The 16,403-nt window shown below is 45.1% G+C and overlaps 1 protein-coding gene across 2 annotated transcripts in view; it reads right to left on the bottom strand.

Moving 5' to 3' along the window:
- LOC135199256 (uncharacterized) overlaps positions 1 to 15,601 on the bottom strand; it is a 155,619-nt gene extending 140,018 nt beyond the window's left edge. For both annotated transcript variants that reach the window (XM_064227145.1, XM_064227144.1), the window contains exon 1: positions 15,504 to 15,601. The gene's annotated coding sequence lies outside the window, so the exon portion shown is untranslated. The remainder of the gene's footprint in view (positions 1 to 15,503) is intronic.
- Positions 15,602 to 16,403: the final 802 nt, after the last annotated feature.

Genomic DNA, 16,403 nt, shown 5'->3' with positions numbered 1-16,403 from the left:
CGGGCCACAGGCCCAGTTGTAATGCCACCTCTACAGTGGTAGCCTACACAACTGTCGATAGGTGGTCACCTCTGATCGGGCAGGTGGCCAAGTGATCACGACTGACCACCCTCCCACACCAACCCCCCCCACCCCCCCCCCACTATTAGGCTCGGCTCAGCCGAACCGCTATAACTCGCGGTTCTAGTACTCCTAGAGAGTAATGGTCGCTTGAGTTTCACATACGTGGAGGGAGGGGGTTGGGGGTGGGGGAGGAGAGGAGTACTAGTTCCCAGCCTATAGTCCCCCGGCTCAGCCGGATGATGGACATAGCTGCAGGACGTACATATGTAGCTCCGCCGCTTCGTTGTTTCTTTCTCCACCGCCCCCCATCCGTAGAAAGGGGTTGGGAGTCTTGCTCCCACCCTCCTACCCTCAGTAGAGGTAGGCAATGTCAGGCGTGGAATAAATTTTCCCCTGATTCGCCGCCTCGGCCGTTCCGCGGGCAGTGGCAGGGGCAAGGAGAAACGAGACCGCAGGTGAGCCAGGCCTTGAGGGACTGTACGGTGATCAGCTCCGGACCCTTGCGGTGCCGATGGACAATGACTCACCTCACTCCGCCACTGGAGTGGGGCATTATATCTGCCATAGCTCAGTTCTTAATCCTTGGGAGAATGTAGATGCCTATGTTAACACACAGCCTTCTGGTCTGGCCAGCCATACAGAGTTGAGGCATGTCCTCCTCTCAGGTCCGGCAGGTATCAGATCTCTAATACTAGCCTCACATCGGTTCCTGGAGCGGGATCGAGAGCAGGCAGTTAAATTCAGATATGGAATTGAAGCTATTCAGTGGATTAAAGATATATTTATTAATAATTATATATATATATATATATTATATATATATATAATATATATATATATATATATATATATATATATAGATATATATATATTATATTATATATATATAATGAGCATAAACTTGAACATTCTTCTCTAGTTTAAGTTACATTCCCTCGCCAGAGGAGCTCCGGCCCTCCTTGAGGTTGAAACTCATTAGCAATTACTATTACAGAAGGTGCGCTGCCTGGCTCCGGGGTGCTCCGCCTCCCTCGGCGAGACCGTTGGGCACGAATTGTGCCGGTCTCACGCAAACTGTTCGGTGCCCTTCGTTGCCGAGGAGGGGCAGCAGCCGTACATGTTTGGCACCCGGAGGTATGCACCATTTGTTATGATATGGTGATGCTCCTCGCTAACGAGCAGGTAAGTAGATTATCACCCCTCTCTCTCTTTCACGATGGGAAAAAGACGTGATAAACCATGTAACAAAAATTGTTTACAAACGGTTTTCTCCTGTCGGGAAGGTTAACTCTCACCCCTTTTTTCCTCCCCGACAGACGGCTGACGACGTCCGTCAGAACGTGAGGACGGACCCGAGACGCTGGGTTTCTGGCTACGGCAAGAACGCGCCGTCAGGACACCCCTATGTCCTCGATGCCAGCCTGGGAACCCAGCTGTACAAGGGGTCCCTTCGGCATCAGTCCGTCCCCATCTGGCGGCCGCCATCATTAACGCCCATCTGAGCGGAGACGGCCCCCTTGCCAGAGGATCAAGACTTGATGGCGGATGTAGCGGCGATTAGCCTCCACGCCGAACCCATGGTCCTGGAGGATGAGGTAAGTGAGGCAGGTAGTCTTCTCAGCCCGACTCCTCCTTCCTCTTCTTTCCGGGGCTTCTCCAAGCCCACCCCTATTTGGGACAGCTCACGGTCGGTTCGTCCCAAGGAGAAATCAGTAAGACCGAAATCCCTGCCCAAGGGATCAAAGCCGACTCCGTCAGCGGCGACTGTGTCATTTCCGGCCCCAGAGCCGTCGACATCTTATGACAAGTCGCATGATGCCAAGGGTTCTCTCCCCTCGAAGGGATCGAAGTCTGCCAAACCCAAGGCATAGATCATGAATTGCTTGCTAACCTTCTCTTGTCGAAGGTTAGGGACGCCGTGGACAAGAGGTTCGAGTCATTGTGACGCGCCTCCGGACCTGAAATCTCCGGCCAATCAGTTTCTGAACTAGTGGCCGCGCAGATCAAACCACTCCAAGCCATGATGACCGGATTCCTTCACCCCGGATCTCCGGCGCTGGCGTTGGCGGTGCCTCTAAGCTTCCCCCCTTCGATAAGAACAACCCATGGAGGCTTGGGCCCGGCACGGCTGAAAAGAAAACCTGGACTTCTCCACCAGGAAAAGGTGGCTGTAGAAGTCCAGTGACCGATCCCTGACGATCTCCACAGCTCTCTTGCTCAGCATGGTCTTGGTCTCCTGTTGAAGGGCTACGTCCTTTGGTGTTCCCGGAACGTATGTCTGAAGATGGACCGGGTTGGAGGTGACGGGTGGCCGAGATTCGAAGGGTAGTAGATATCCCTCCCGAAGGACATCTACTGTCCAAGTCTCCACACCGTAGCGCTGCCATGTTGCCCAATGGCTCACCAGGCATCCCACCCACCCTCCGGCAACAGGTGAGGGGGAGCACCGTCCCTAGTGATTCACGCCGCTCTTCAACTTCTTCCCTGCCCCTCCTTGTGGAAAGGAGGGCTGGGAGGGGGGCTGATAGCAACCTCCCCTGGCAGAAGTCGAAGGCAGAGTCTTTCCTCGGGGCTTAGACGAGGCAACCGTCTTAGCAGCCAAGGAAGCGCTAACCAAACTCTTAGGCTTGGCCATAGTTGATCGAGGCTGCCCAGAAGCCTTCGAAACTGCCTGGTGTACCAGACGGTCACTGTCATCAGTGCGACATCTTTCCACCGCAGCATCCACCATCTCTCCAGGGAAGAGAGAGGAGGAACTCCGTACAGGTCCGTTGCGAAGTCCCAATGCCGCCTCACGCCCAGCCGCCCTGGACACTCGGGTAAAGACTGCGTCCCTAAGCCCAAGTACCAGGTTGGCCCACAGGTTTACCATCTGGTGGGCGAGGTAGGAAATGGCCCTACCTCCAGACTGGCAAAGTCTCCTGAAAGCCGTGTTCCCTTCAGGAGTAATATTCCCGGAGGTGGCCATGACCTTGGACACTGTGAGGGACCACAGGTCCAGCCAGGAGACTGCCTGGAAAGCCGCCATGGCGGTGGATTCCAGGGCAAGTGCCTCCTGTTGCAAGAACCAGAGGTTCTCTGACAGGAGCTGCAGCAGAGACACTCCCAGAGTTAGCCTGACTAGCTCCGGGTTAACCTGTCTGGGAGGCATCGGATCTTCGGTAGGCAGGTAGAATTTTCTCTGTCGCAGTAGAGGAGGAGGAAGTAGCTTAGACGACCTGCCAGACCTAAGCGAACCCTCCTGTCCTGAGACGAGCGAGTCCACCTGGCCTAGCACCGAGTCGGCCAGCTCCGATCGCGGCAGACCCACCGTCGCCCTGGGTTCCTTTTAAGGCCCCCAGAACGACTCGAGCCGGGACGTGGGCTCAGAAGGTGGGAGCGGCAATCCTTCCCCGAGGTCGTTGTGCTGACGAATCAGCGCAATGACCTCTGCAAAGTTCCTCTGGATCTCAGGAGTGACCGCACCTTGAAGAGTAGGACCGTCAAGCCCCTCCAGCAAGAACGACTCCCGAGACCCTCCTCCTTCAGAAGGAGGAACAGCGACAGACCCCTCTCGGTCTCCTCCTGCCACTTGCGCATACGACCTGGTCGATCCTAAGACCATGCCTGGCACGTAGGGCGTCGTGGTGGGATCATCACGATCACTCCTTGTTGCCTCGCCCTTCCCGGTGTAACCCGAGGAAGTTGAAGGCACAGGAGGGGCAGACCTGACGCTCCCCCCTCACTCACCGCCAGAACCGGTGTGCTTGGGGGGCTGCAGGCGATCGCCAACCCGCGGCTGGACCGAGAACAGCGGCCCCGGTCCCGTGCGTCAGAGGATCTGCAGAGACCACTGTCGCGGTGGGACTGGTGCGTGTCCTCACAGCGCGTCGAACCACTGGGACCAGCCGGGGCTGGTTCCTGCTATCGAGGGGACCTCTTACCAGCCTCAGCCCGTGGCCGGTCTGGGACCGTCACGTCAACCCTGGTAACCGGCTGGTTGCTGCAAGAGTAGCCGCTGGCCTGGCGAGAGTCACCTGAGCAGCTCTCGCCAGCCTTCCGCTCCGTGCCGCGGTCCTGGTGCCGAGCGAACTCGGGTGTCTGGGCCTTGGCTGCATGGCCGCCAGCAGGCGACCATACACTCGGTACCTCTCGCGAACGAGAGGCCGAGCAGGAACCTGGTGTAGCGGCAGCGCCCCTAGCACCAGGCGAGGAAGTACCGGTGTTAGCCGGTACTTCTCTGGTTCTCGTCTTCTTCCTTGTGGAAGGAGAGACGGGCCCTGCTCCCGAAGGAGCAGGAGGACCAGCAGAAGGACCCCCCGTCCCACCGGAGTGAGACGGGCCCTTAGAAGTTCCCGAAGGAGCCTTCCTAGGGGGGGAGGAGGCAGCCTTCTTCTTCCTCGGCTTGGAAGCCTTGAAAGTCGAAGGGGAAGAGGCGGCAGCAGGCGATGAAGAAGACGACAAATATGACAACGACACCTTCCTCTTCTTTTTCGTCAGCTCCCTCAGGACAGACGTCAAGTCCTCCATCCAGGATGGAGCCGGGGCTGCTGTTGCCGAAGCAAAAGGGCCCGGCTGCACCTGTCCGGAAGGACCAGCGGCTGGGGCAGCAACACCACGGGCTGGAACGACGTCGGCAGGTGCGGGAACAGCAGGAACACCAGGAGCGGCAGGTACGGCAGACAGGTCAGGTACTACAGGAGACAGGGCAGCAGCCAGCGACATCCTGGGTACCGGCGGTAGGTCCAGGGGCCAGCTCTTCGGGCATCGGAAGTCTGGGGCTGGCAGCACGAAGAATCCGGGAGGGGGAGGCACGCCCCTCCTCGGCACGCCAGCGATCGGGTCCTGCACGGCGGCTGTTGGTGTCACAGACATCACGTGCAGGGTGTAGACCAAGTGAGGAGGGGCGGCGTACCCTGGAGTCGAGATACATAGTGGTAGTAGTGGTGGTCACCGCTCCATGGGTGACCGGCACAGCCCCTGCCAGATGCTGGAGCACCCCCTGGACACTGGGCGTGCCCTGAAGTCCCAGCGACACCCACACCTGGGGTATCAAGCGCCCTCCTCTACGCTCAATGGATCAGGCGAAGAGAAGGACCTAAAAACCAACCCCCCCCGAAGGGGAAGGTGCCATACGCGGGAGCTGAGCCGGGAGCAGGAAAGAAGACGAAGTGTCCGTAACCAAGGGAGTCACTAGAGAGCTTTCCGACGACTCCTTGGCAGGTCTACACTTCTTCCTACCCTCGTACAGCACCCACTGCACCTCCGACCAATTACAACATAAATTACAAGGCTCGGCCCGAGAGCATTCACGCCCTCAGCACCGAGCGCAAAGGACATGAGGATCAATCTCCGGAAAGGAGCGGAAGACCCCACACTTGCGGCCCTCCACACCAGAGCACACTCTACGGCTGATGGGGGCGTGCGGGGATAGCTCCATTGTCCGAGGATCCACAAATCAATGTAATAAAAGGATAAAGACAGAACGTACTTACAATATCACTTTCACAACACTGACAAACCAAGTTGAAGAATTCAAAACACAACCAAAGCATACAACGATGAAGCGGGCAGAGAGCAATGATGAACACGTCCTCCACACACACACACAGCCGAAAGCAAAAGTGGTTCTTCACCTCCCAGTCGCGCGGCGCGCGCACTGTCGTACAAGCAGTTAACTACCGAACTCCCTTGTTCGAAGCTTACAACCGTTCCAGCTGCCGCTAGTTACCTTCCTATCATAAAAGGACCGATGGTTTGTATTACATATCGGAACAATAAACATTTTGAAGTAACAAAGTAAAGTTAAACTAAATAATGAGTAAAGTAAACAATTAAGGGAATAAAGCTTTGCATCTCATAAACAGTGTCGTCGTCTGCTGCTCGTAACTGTTTGTGGAGTGAGTGCTTAGGAACCAGGAACAGCAACGTGGTTCAAGTGCAACTTGAAGTGGATTAAGACCAATAATGTGTATAATTACAATCAAATAAGCACTGTGGAGTTTCAGTTGTAATGGCAGTAAGGATAAAACCACCGACTACAAGATAAAAATGAATTCAGTTCAAACCATGACCCCGGGAATAACAAGTTTCATACTTTCACTAATATGGGCAACAAAATGTTGTTTTATTGTGCTGATTACAACTGCAATCTCGAGTAAGATTAATTAACGTTACATATATACAATAACATTGTTCAAATGAGTGCTGGGAAGGCTGAGAAAGATGGTGGATTGTCCGTGATTAGACCGACCAGCCTGACGATAGCCGCCATATTGGATTTCAAAACTGCCTTGAAAACATATTTTACGAAGAGCGTCACATGCTTATTTTTGTTCATATGGGGCTTTCATAGGGTAAAACACCACGGAAGGCCAACCCTCACTACAGTGGACGGGTCTTATTCACTCGATATTTAATTGGTGAAACAAGAATACAATTGCAACTCTAAGCATACCATTTAAAAGATTGAAGTTTCGTCAACATAATGTGATATATGAAAGCCCCATACAAACTAAAATAAGCATGTGAGCTCTTTGTAAAATATGTTTTCAAGGCAGTTTTGAAATCCAATATGGCGGCTACGTTTTGCATGGAAGGTTCTGATCAGTGACAGCCACCATCTTTCCCCAGCACTCATTTGAACAATGTTAGCGTATATATGTAACGTTTATTGATCTTACTCAAGATTGCAGTTGTAATCAGCACAATAAAACAACATTTTGTTGCCTATATTAGTGAAAGTATTAAACTTGTTATTCCCGGGGTTATGGTTTGAACTGAATTCATTCTTACCTTGTAATCGGCGGTTTTTATCCTTACTGCCATCACAACTGAAACTCCACAGTGCTTATTTGATTGTTATTATACACATTTTGGTCTCAGTTCACTCCACATTGCACTTTAAACCCGTTACTGTTGCTGGTTCCTAAGCGCGCGCGCCACAAACAGAATTACGAACAGCAGACGACGAAACTGCAAAGTTTTATTCCCTAAATTGTTTACTTTACTCGTTATTTAGTTTAAATTTACTTTGTTATTTAAACATTTTAATTTAATTCATGTATATTATCCCTTTTTTGCAACCAAATTACCCCGAAAAATTACAGATATTTCTAAAGTAGATACAATCAATGTTTCTAACGTTTTCGTACATCTGGCTGCCGAAAACCATAGAGGAACGACTATGGATAAGTGCATAGAGGAACGACTACGGAGAAGTGAATTATATACATATTTTTTTTTTTTGCTTTTTTGTTTTTGCTAGCACTTTTAATAGATTTCAGTCTATATTAGTATTTTGAATTTCTTTAATAACCGTATGCCAGAAATAAATGTAACCTTTAATGTTTGCATGCAGTTGTAATCAGCACAATAAAACAACATTTTGTTGCTATATTAGTGAAAGTATTAAACTTGTTATTCCCGGGGTTATGGTTTGAACTGAATTCATTCTTACCTTGTAATCGGCGGTTTTTATCCTTACTGCCATCACAACTGAAACTCCACAGTGCTTATTTGATTGTTATTATACACATTTTGGTCTCAGTTCACTCCACATTGCACTTTAAACCCGTTACTGTTGCTGGTTCCTAAGCGCGCGCGCCACAAACAGAATTACGAACAGCAGACGACGAAACTGCAAAGTTTTATTCCCTAAATTGTTTACTTTACTCGTTATTTAGTTTAAATTTACTTTGTTATTTAAACATTTTAATTTAATTCATGTATATTATCCCTTTTTTGCAACCAAATTACCCCGAAAAATTACAGATATTTCTAAAGTAGATACAATCAATGTTTCTAACGTTTTCGTACATCTGGCTGCCGAAAACCATAGAGGAACGACTATGGATAAGTGCATAGAGGAACGACTACGGAGAAGTGAATTATATACATATTTTTTTTTTTTTTGCTTTTTTGTTTTTGCTAGCACTTTTAATAGATTTCAGTCTATATTAGTATTTAAATTTCTTTAATAACCGTATGCCAGAAATAAATGTAACCTTTAATGTTTGCATGCTAAGAATGGCAAAATCATCGTTGCCACATTAGTGGAGGCTTCACACATACGCTGTTTCATTATTATAAACAGTTTCCATGAATTCTAGTTGTCATAGTAATGCAATAATGATAAAATTGCTTTAATAATTATGTATATATACTTCCAATACATAGCCTAATTTCACCAATTTCAACGTTTTGTGTGTAGTCTTATACCCAGTTTGGAGGGCAACACATACCGAATGGCAACAGAGAGAGAGAGAGAAAGGAAGGCGAAGGAACGAAAAAAAGGGGGTGGCGGTGGAGGGGGGGGGGGGGGGGAGAGGGTAGGTGGAGCTTTAAACGCTTGTTCGTATCCATTTCTGCATAATGGAGTTTTTGTCTCTTGGTACAAGGACAAGTGTCGTTATTCTTTACAATTAGTGATTCACGATACCCTTATAAATTACAGCACTGGGTGTAATGCACTATACAAAATCTCGTTCTGATACGAGTGTTCGTTACAGAAATAGGTATTGCCCAAAAACATGCTTGCACTGTCTCTGAAACCCATAGTAGGTATGCTGCTTAGTTGTCAATCAAGTTTTTTGTAATCAAGTATTTTTTACAAAAAAGCTATTGAATAAATTTGTATTTTTCTCAATCAAAACATATGACCCTCAATGCTAACTTTCCTCTTTTAACGACTTTCTGGTCATTGCAAATTCGGCCCAATAATTTCTTATGGTGCGAAAACAGAGGCGCATCGACCGAAAACGATTGCGTCACACTACGGCGATAATCCGTCAGTAAAACATCTTCATATATCCAAAAAGTAAATAATGAAGATATATATGCGCATTACGATTATACCAATTACATGAAGAGCTGATAATCTGCATGAATAACTGGTAAACTGTTCTGCAAGAAAGTTGAGTAAAGCAATTATTTACAATAGGTACGAAAGTCAAGATGTCGTGACGTCATAATACAGGACTTGAAAGAACGTTCGAATTCCAAAAAATAGGGTAGATTACCACGGCAGGCCAACCAGGCCACCTACAATCAATGTTTGCCACCCTTCGAAAAAGTACATTATAACGCGTCCTGACACCCGAGATGGGCATCAGTCGCGACTTCTTGTTGGTGAGAAACGGAGCTAAAGACCTCTACTCTCCTTTCGAAGTAAGTATTTTCTCCAAAGTTAGAAATTAAGGCCAAATTTTAAGATTTAAACAGAGGGTACTGAAAATGGCGCCAACGGCAGTGGAAATCTCACCAAAACGCTTTAGAAATTTTTACTTACAACTAAAAATGTTTCGAAGATTGACGCCATCTCGATGTTTACGAGTCGCTTGTGTCAACAAACTTTCCATTTCCTGTGATAATCGCACACCACTTGTACCCACAGACGCTGGAGCACTTTTATCACAACAATCGAAACACGATTTCTCACCAACAACAAGCCAGGAGTAAACAGCTGTTTTGGTAGAAGATGACGAGAAGCGTGCTCTTAGCTAATTTTTAAATAAGTAGTAAAACATCAATATTTTACATATTTATGATGATTAATTTGAAGAAAATATCGCTATTGAAAAAGTAACTCGACTCTGACTCAAATTTAAGTAATTATTTTTCTGAATTAGAACGTTCTTTTAAGTTCTGTATTATGACGTCACGACATCTTGACTTTCGTACCTATTGTAAATAATTGCTATACTCAACTGTCATTGCAGAACAGTTTACCAGTTATTCATGCAGATTTGTTATCAGCTATACATGTAATTGTTATAATCGTAATGCGCATATATATCTTTATTATTTACTTTTTGGATATATGAAGATGTTTTACTGCTGGATTATCGCCGTAGTGTGACGCAATAGCTTTTTTTTACCGTCCATGGGCCTCTGTCTGTTTTCGCACCATAAGAAATTATGGGGCCGAATTTGCAATGACCAGAAAGTCGTTAAAAGAGGAAAGTTAGCATTGAGGGGCATATGTTTTGACTGAGAAAAATACAAATTTATTCAATAGCTAGCTTGTAAAAAATACTTGGTTATAAAAACTTGATTGACAACTAAGCAGCATGTCTACTATGGTTTCAGAGACAGTGCAAGCACGTTTTTGGGCAATACCTATTTCTGTAACGAACACTCGTAACAGAACGAGATTTTGCTATAGTGCATTACACCCAGTGCCGTAATTTATAAGGGTATCGTGAATCACTAATCGTAAAGAATAACGACACTTGTCCTTGTACCAAGAGACAAAAACTCCATTATGCAGAAATGGATACGAACACGTGTATAAAGCTCTCTCTGTTGCCATTCGGTATGTGTTGACCCTCCAAACTGGATATAAGACTACATACAAAACGTTGAAATTGGTGAAATTAGGCTATGTATTGGAAGTACAGGGGGTCCTCGAGTTACGACGTTGATCCGTTTCTTACGATGCAATCGTAACACGAATTTCAGCGTAAGTCGGAACATTGAAAAATACCACATGATTTAATGTAAATACCTATCAATACAACGAGAGAACAATTCCTTACCTTTATTAGTTTGATTGGCTTGCACACTGGAGAGGAAGCTGCGGTGCTGGAGAGACTGGGGAGGGTAGTGAAGAGAAAAAGAACCTCCAGAAGTTGCTGGAGATGCCTGAGGCAGATGATCTTGAGGTGAGGCAGATGATTCTTGAGGTAGGCAGAACATACTAGTACTGGAGATGCTGAGGCAGGTGATTCTTGAGGTGAGGCAGATGTTGGGGCAGGTGAGTCTTTAGGTGAGGCAGAACCTACAGAAGGTGCTGGAGATACTGGGGCAGGTGAGTCTGGGTTAGCAGAACATTCAGAAGGTGCTGGATTAGCAGAGGCAGCTGAGGTAGAGGGTACAGGATCTTCTGCAGGCCTCTCTACCTTCTTAAAATACTGCTCCAGGTTAGTCTGAACAGAGAGCGACCTCTTTTCATCCAAGATCTCCTTGTAACACTGCATCAAATCCATGACGCCTCTGGAAACCCTAGTGAACCTGTCCAAGTGGGATCCTGAGCCTCAAAAGTTGACAACGCTTGCTGCAACTCTGCAAAACCTCTTATCAAGTCCTGCCTTGTGAAAGCCTTAGGCTCTGGGGTGGGGTGCTTCTTCTTCTTCCTCTATTATCTGCTTCTCCAGTTGTATCAGGTCCTCAGCAGATAACTCCTCGCCATGAGACTCCAGCAGCTCTGTAACATCATCAACCTCCATCTCCAAATTGATTTCCTTACTCAGGGCAACAACGTTCTTGACAACTAGCTGAACTGTGTCCTCAAACCCATGGAAATCATTCACAAATTGAGGACAAATTTTCTTCCAGACACCATTCATGTTTGTTTGCTTAACCTCCTCCCAGGGAATTAGCAATGTTTCTTTACAGCATCAAGGATGTTGTAGGATTTCCAAAAGTCCTTCAGAGTCAAGTCCTTCTTGGTTTCAGTTGCCTGTAAAGCCATAGCATTGTCCTTCGTAGGTAGTAGGCCTTGAACGAAGCAATCATCCTTGGTCCATAGGCTGTAAAAGGGCCGTGGTATTAGTGGAAGGTTAAACCACCTTGACATTAGGGTGAAGTCTCCCAGCTGGGCAGGGTGTCCAGGGGCATTGTCCAGCACTAGCAACACCTTAAAGGGGGATACCCTTGGAGGCGCAATACCGCTCCACACTTGGCACAAAATGGTTTACGAACCAGTCCTCAAACACCTGCAAGTGTCACCATGCCTTCTTGTTGGACTTCCAAATTACTGGTAGTTGACCCTTCCAAATGCCCTTGAGTGCCCTTGGATTTTCAGCCTGATACACCAACAAGGGCTTCAGTTTGAAGTCGCCAGCAGCATTACCCCCAAGAAGTAAAGTAGCCTCTCCTTGCTGGCTTTATGACGGGTGCTGACTTCTCCTCCTTGGCGATGTAAGTGCGGTTAGGCATACGCTTCCAAAACAAACCTGTCTCGTCTACGTTAAACCACTTGCTGAGCAGAATAACCCCCCTCCTTAATTATCTCAGACAAACGCTTTAGGAAATTCACTCGCTGCTTTCTCATCCCCACTAGCAGCTTCACCTTGCAATTTAAGGTTATGGTAATTGGCCCGAGCCTTAAATCGCATAAACCAACCCCTACTAGCCACAAACTCTTCACTTTCACTTCCCTCCCCCTTTTCTTTTTCAACGCTTCAAACAATCTTTTCGCCTTCTCCTGAATCACCATAAGGCTGACTGGGATACGCCGTTGATTTGGTCTTCCAACCAAAGCACCAATAACCTTTCCATTTCAATTATTAGACCACTACGCTGCTTAGTTATCACTGTCGCTTTCATAGGAGCAGATCCTTTCACATGTTCAACGATGCGCTCTTTATCTTTGATAATGGTAGCAATGGTCGAACGGCTAAGGCCAAGCGAGCGGCCAATGTTTGTTGGCGTTTCTCCTTCTCGGATCGCTTTATAATGTCCACTTTAATTTCCATGGTGATGGCCTTTCTTTTCTTCGATGCACTACCATCAGAAGAGTCCGCCTTGCGCTTGGGAGCCATATAACAAAGAGCAAAAAGTTACAAAAACGATACAACACGAGGGAGAGAGAGGCAGTGTAAACAACCAAAATGGCGTATGGACGAGGACTGAGCGTAGCGAAGCGACGCCGTCCTCTCCCCCACAAAGCGTATTCTTCCGCCGTGCGCCCTGGAACTAGTTCGCGTTTGTTTACGTTGCTTACGACGCTAAACCGCGTAAGACGGAACGACGCAAAATATTATTTTTTATATTTTTATGGGGCGCGTTCGTAACCACGAACATCGTAAGTCGAGACCATCGTAACCCGAGGACTTACTGTATATATACATAAAATATTAAAGCAATTTTATCATTATTGCATTACTATGACAACTAGAATTCATGGAAACTGTTTATAATAATGGAACGGCGTAGTGTGAAGCCTCCACTAATGTGGCAACGATGATTTTGCCATTCTTAGGATGCAAACTTAAAGGTTATTTCATTTATTTTCTGGCATACGATTATTAACGAAACTTCAAAATACTACTAAAGACCGTGAAATGAAAATCAATGAAAAGGTGCCTAGCACAAAAAACCAAAAAGCAAACTAACAAAAAAAAAAAAACATAGTTCGTTCCTTTCCTCTGGCACTTTTCCGTATTACCGTTTCCTCCAAGGGTTTTTTCGGCAGCACCAGATGTTAGCGAAAATGTTTAGAAACATTTGAGTTTTTATCTACTTTAGAAACTATCTGTAATTTTTTTCGGGTTAATTTGGTTGCAAAAAAGGGATAATATACATGAAATTAAATCAAAATTAAATTTTTAAATAACCAAAGGTAAATTTAAACTAAATAACGAGTAAAGTAAAGCAGTTTTTTAGGGAATACAAAACTTTTGCAGTTTTTCGTCGTCTTCGTCGTCTGCTGTTTCGTATTGTGTTTATGGCGGCGCAGCGCCTTAGAAACCATGGAACAGCAACGGGTTTTAAAGTGCAATGTGGAGTGAACTGAGACCCAAAATGTGTATAATTAACCAATCGAATAAGCCACTGTGGAGTTTCAGTTTGTGATGGCTAGTAATGGATAAAAATCCGCCCTGATTACAAGGTAAGAATGAATTCCAGTTCCAACCATAAACCCACCGGGAAGAACAGTTTCATACTTTCACTAACTAATAGGCAACAAAATGGTTGTTTTATTTTGTCTGATTACAACTAGTGCAATCTTTGAGTAAGGATCAATAAACCGTTACATTAATAGATACGTCTAACAATTGTTCAAATTGAATGCTGGGAAGGCTGGTGGGGAAAGATTGTGGCCGTTCACCTGATGAGAACCGTCCATGGCAGCAAAACGTCCATCGCAAAACGTGAGCCGCCATATTTGGATTTCAATAAAACTGCCTTGCAAAACATAAATTTTACGAAGCGGCTCACATGCTTTATTTCTTTAGTTTCGTAATGGGGCTTTCTATATTCCCAACATTGTTGACGAAACTTCAGTCTTTTTAAATGTATGCTTAGAGTTGCAATTGTATTCATGTTTGCACCATTAAATACTCGAGTAACAAATAAGACCGAGTCCCACCGTGGAATGAGGTTGGTCCTGTCATTGATAATTCGACCCTAGTTTACTTAAATTTGAGTCAGAATCGAGGTTTTACCGTTTTCAATAACGAACATTTTCAAATTTAATCATCAAAATATTAATAAAATAGTTGAAAATGATTGCTTACTTTACTTTTACTTTAAAAAAGTTAATCGAAAGTTGCACTGTTTTCGTCGTCTTCTAGCAAAACAGTTGTTTACTCGTGAGGAAAAGTTTTTCCGTTCTTTGTTGTGGATAAAACGTTGCCCAGCATCTGTTGGGCCGACAAGTGTGGTGTGCAGCATTTATCACAGGAAATGGTTAGTTTTTATTGACACCAAGCGACTCCGTAAAAAATCAAGAATGGCGTCAATCGTTCTAAATACCTTCGAGTTGTAAGTCAAAAATGTTGAACCGAGTTTATTTTTGGTGAGATTTTGCAACTTACGTTTGAGACCATTTTCAGTACCGCCCTCTTGTATTCAAATCTTAAAATTTGGCTTTAATTTCATAACTTTGGAGAAAATAAAAAACTTACTTCGGGAGGCGATTCGAAAGGAAGTAAGAGGTCTTTAGCATCCGTTTCTCACCACCAACAACAAGGTCGCCGACTGATGCCCAATTGCCTCCGATGCCAGGACGCGTTATAATGTAACTTTTTTCGAGGGTGGTCAGGCGGGTTGATTGTAGGTGGTCCTGTTTGGTCCTGCCGTGGTGTTTTACCCTATATCACATTATATTGACGAAACTTCAATCTTTTGAATGGTATGCCTTAGAGTTTGTAGTTGTATTCCTTGTTTCAACAATTAGAAATATCGAGTGAATAACCGGACCCAGGCCCCGTGAAGTATGGTTTGGATCGTCCGTGATTGTTTCCCTACTAGAGGCCAACACAACTGTTGTTGATTTTGTTGTGCTGATTACAAAAACTGCAACTTTTGAGTAATAGTCAATAACGTTGCATATATATGCTAATATTGTTCAAATGAACGACAGGAAGGCTGAGAAGGACATGATATCGATGCCGGAGACGAAAGGGACCGGAGGCGGACGACGCACTATTGGATTTAAAAACTGCATTGAAAACATATTTTACGAAGACTCACAAGCTTATTTAAGTTCGTATGGCGCCTTCATATATCACATTATGTTGACGAAACTTCAATCTTCTGAATAAGCACGTATAAATATTTCAACTTGTATTTCTTTCAACCACAATAATATACAGCGAAAAGGTGGTTTTTCTACGCGCCAACATATCGCCATCAGGTCTCTTATCCTGGGCGACTCGAGACCGAAAAGGCCTCTCTCTTCATTCAACCATATTTAACTCTAAAATTCAAATTTAACACTTTTTTTTACTCACGAATTAAACTGCAATCATTAATTTACATCGGTTGACTCTCGGTTCGATCAATCAGTCCGTATTTCCGGCGGATATTGATTGATTTCTGTCACTACATCCACTTGAGCGGTAACGTGCCCAACTAACTACGGGCCTAGCATTTCCTGACTCCTCGTTGGAGACCAGGACCTACATTTGTTTACATTTTAAACAGACGCCCGGGAACACGTTTCCAACCCGCCATGGATTAGGTCCTTCGCTTTACGAAAAGGTTTTCGGCCCGATTTTAATAGAATCACGTTTTTTAACCATTTTAAATCAATTTTCAATTCGAATAACGTTGATTTATATTATTTAGATATATAAAATAGAGGTATGTTACTTATGAATGTAATTAATAAAGATTTTCTTAGAAGATATATTTATTTTCTACCGTACCTAGAATAATGAAAAACCCCCCCGCAAAGGTTAAATGTATCTCTTATTTAAATATAATAATTTTTTTTATTTTAACGTATTTTAGTAGCACTGTTTTCAGCGCCAGCTGTGGTTCATTTATATTCTAATAATAATGATAATTAATAATAATAATAATACAATAATAAAATAAAATAAGTAATAATCAATAATAATAATAATATTAATAATAATAATAATGTTTTTTACACGAGCCGCTCACATGCAGTAGAAGAGTGCGTGCCGGCATAAGGCTTCAGAAAAAAAAAGTTTTTGACTCGACCGAGAATGTTCCAAACTTCCAATAACCTTCACCTGTTCTTAAGAATGCCCTTAATACCTGATCTTAAATGGTTCTTGTTCCCGTCCTGTGGTAATGTTGAATACAATTTGAAATTGACTGCATGAATCAGGATTTCTGACAAACTGACAAATTCCTTCATAGTTTCATCAAATCCATTCCTT

The sequence above is a fragment of the Macrobrachium nipponense genome, chromosome 25 (genome assembly GCF_015104395.2).
Source record: "Macrobrachium nipponense isolate FS-2020 chromosome 25, ASM1510439v2, whole genome shotgun sequence".
NCBI lineage: Eukaryota > Metazoa > Arthropoda > Malacostraca > Decapoda > Palaemonidae > Macrobrachium > Macrobrachium nipponense.
Note: the sequence above shows the minus strand (reverse complement) of the source record. Positions and strands in the feature narration are given on the sequence as shown.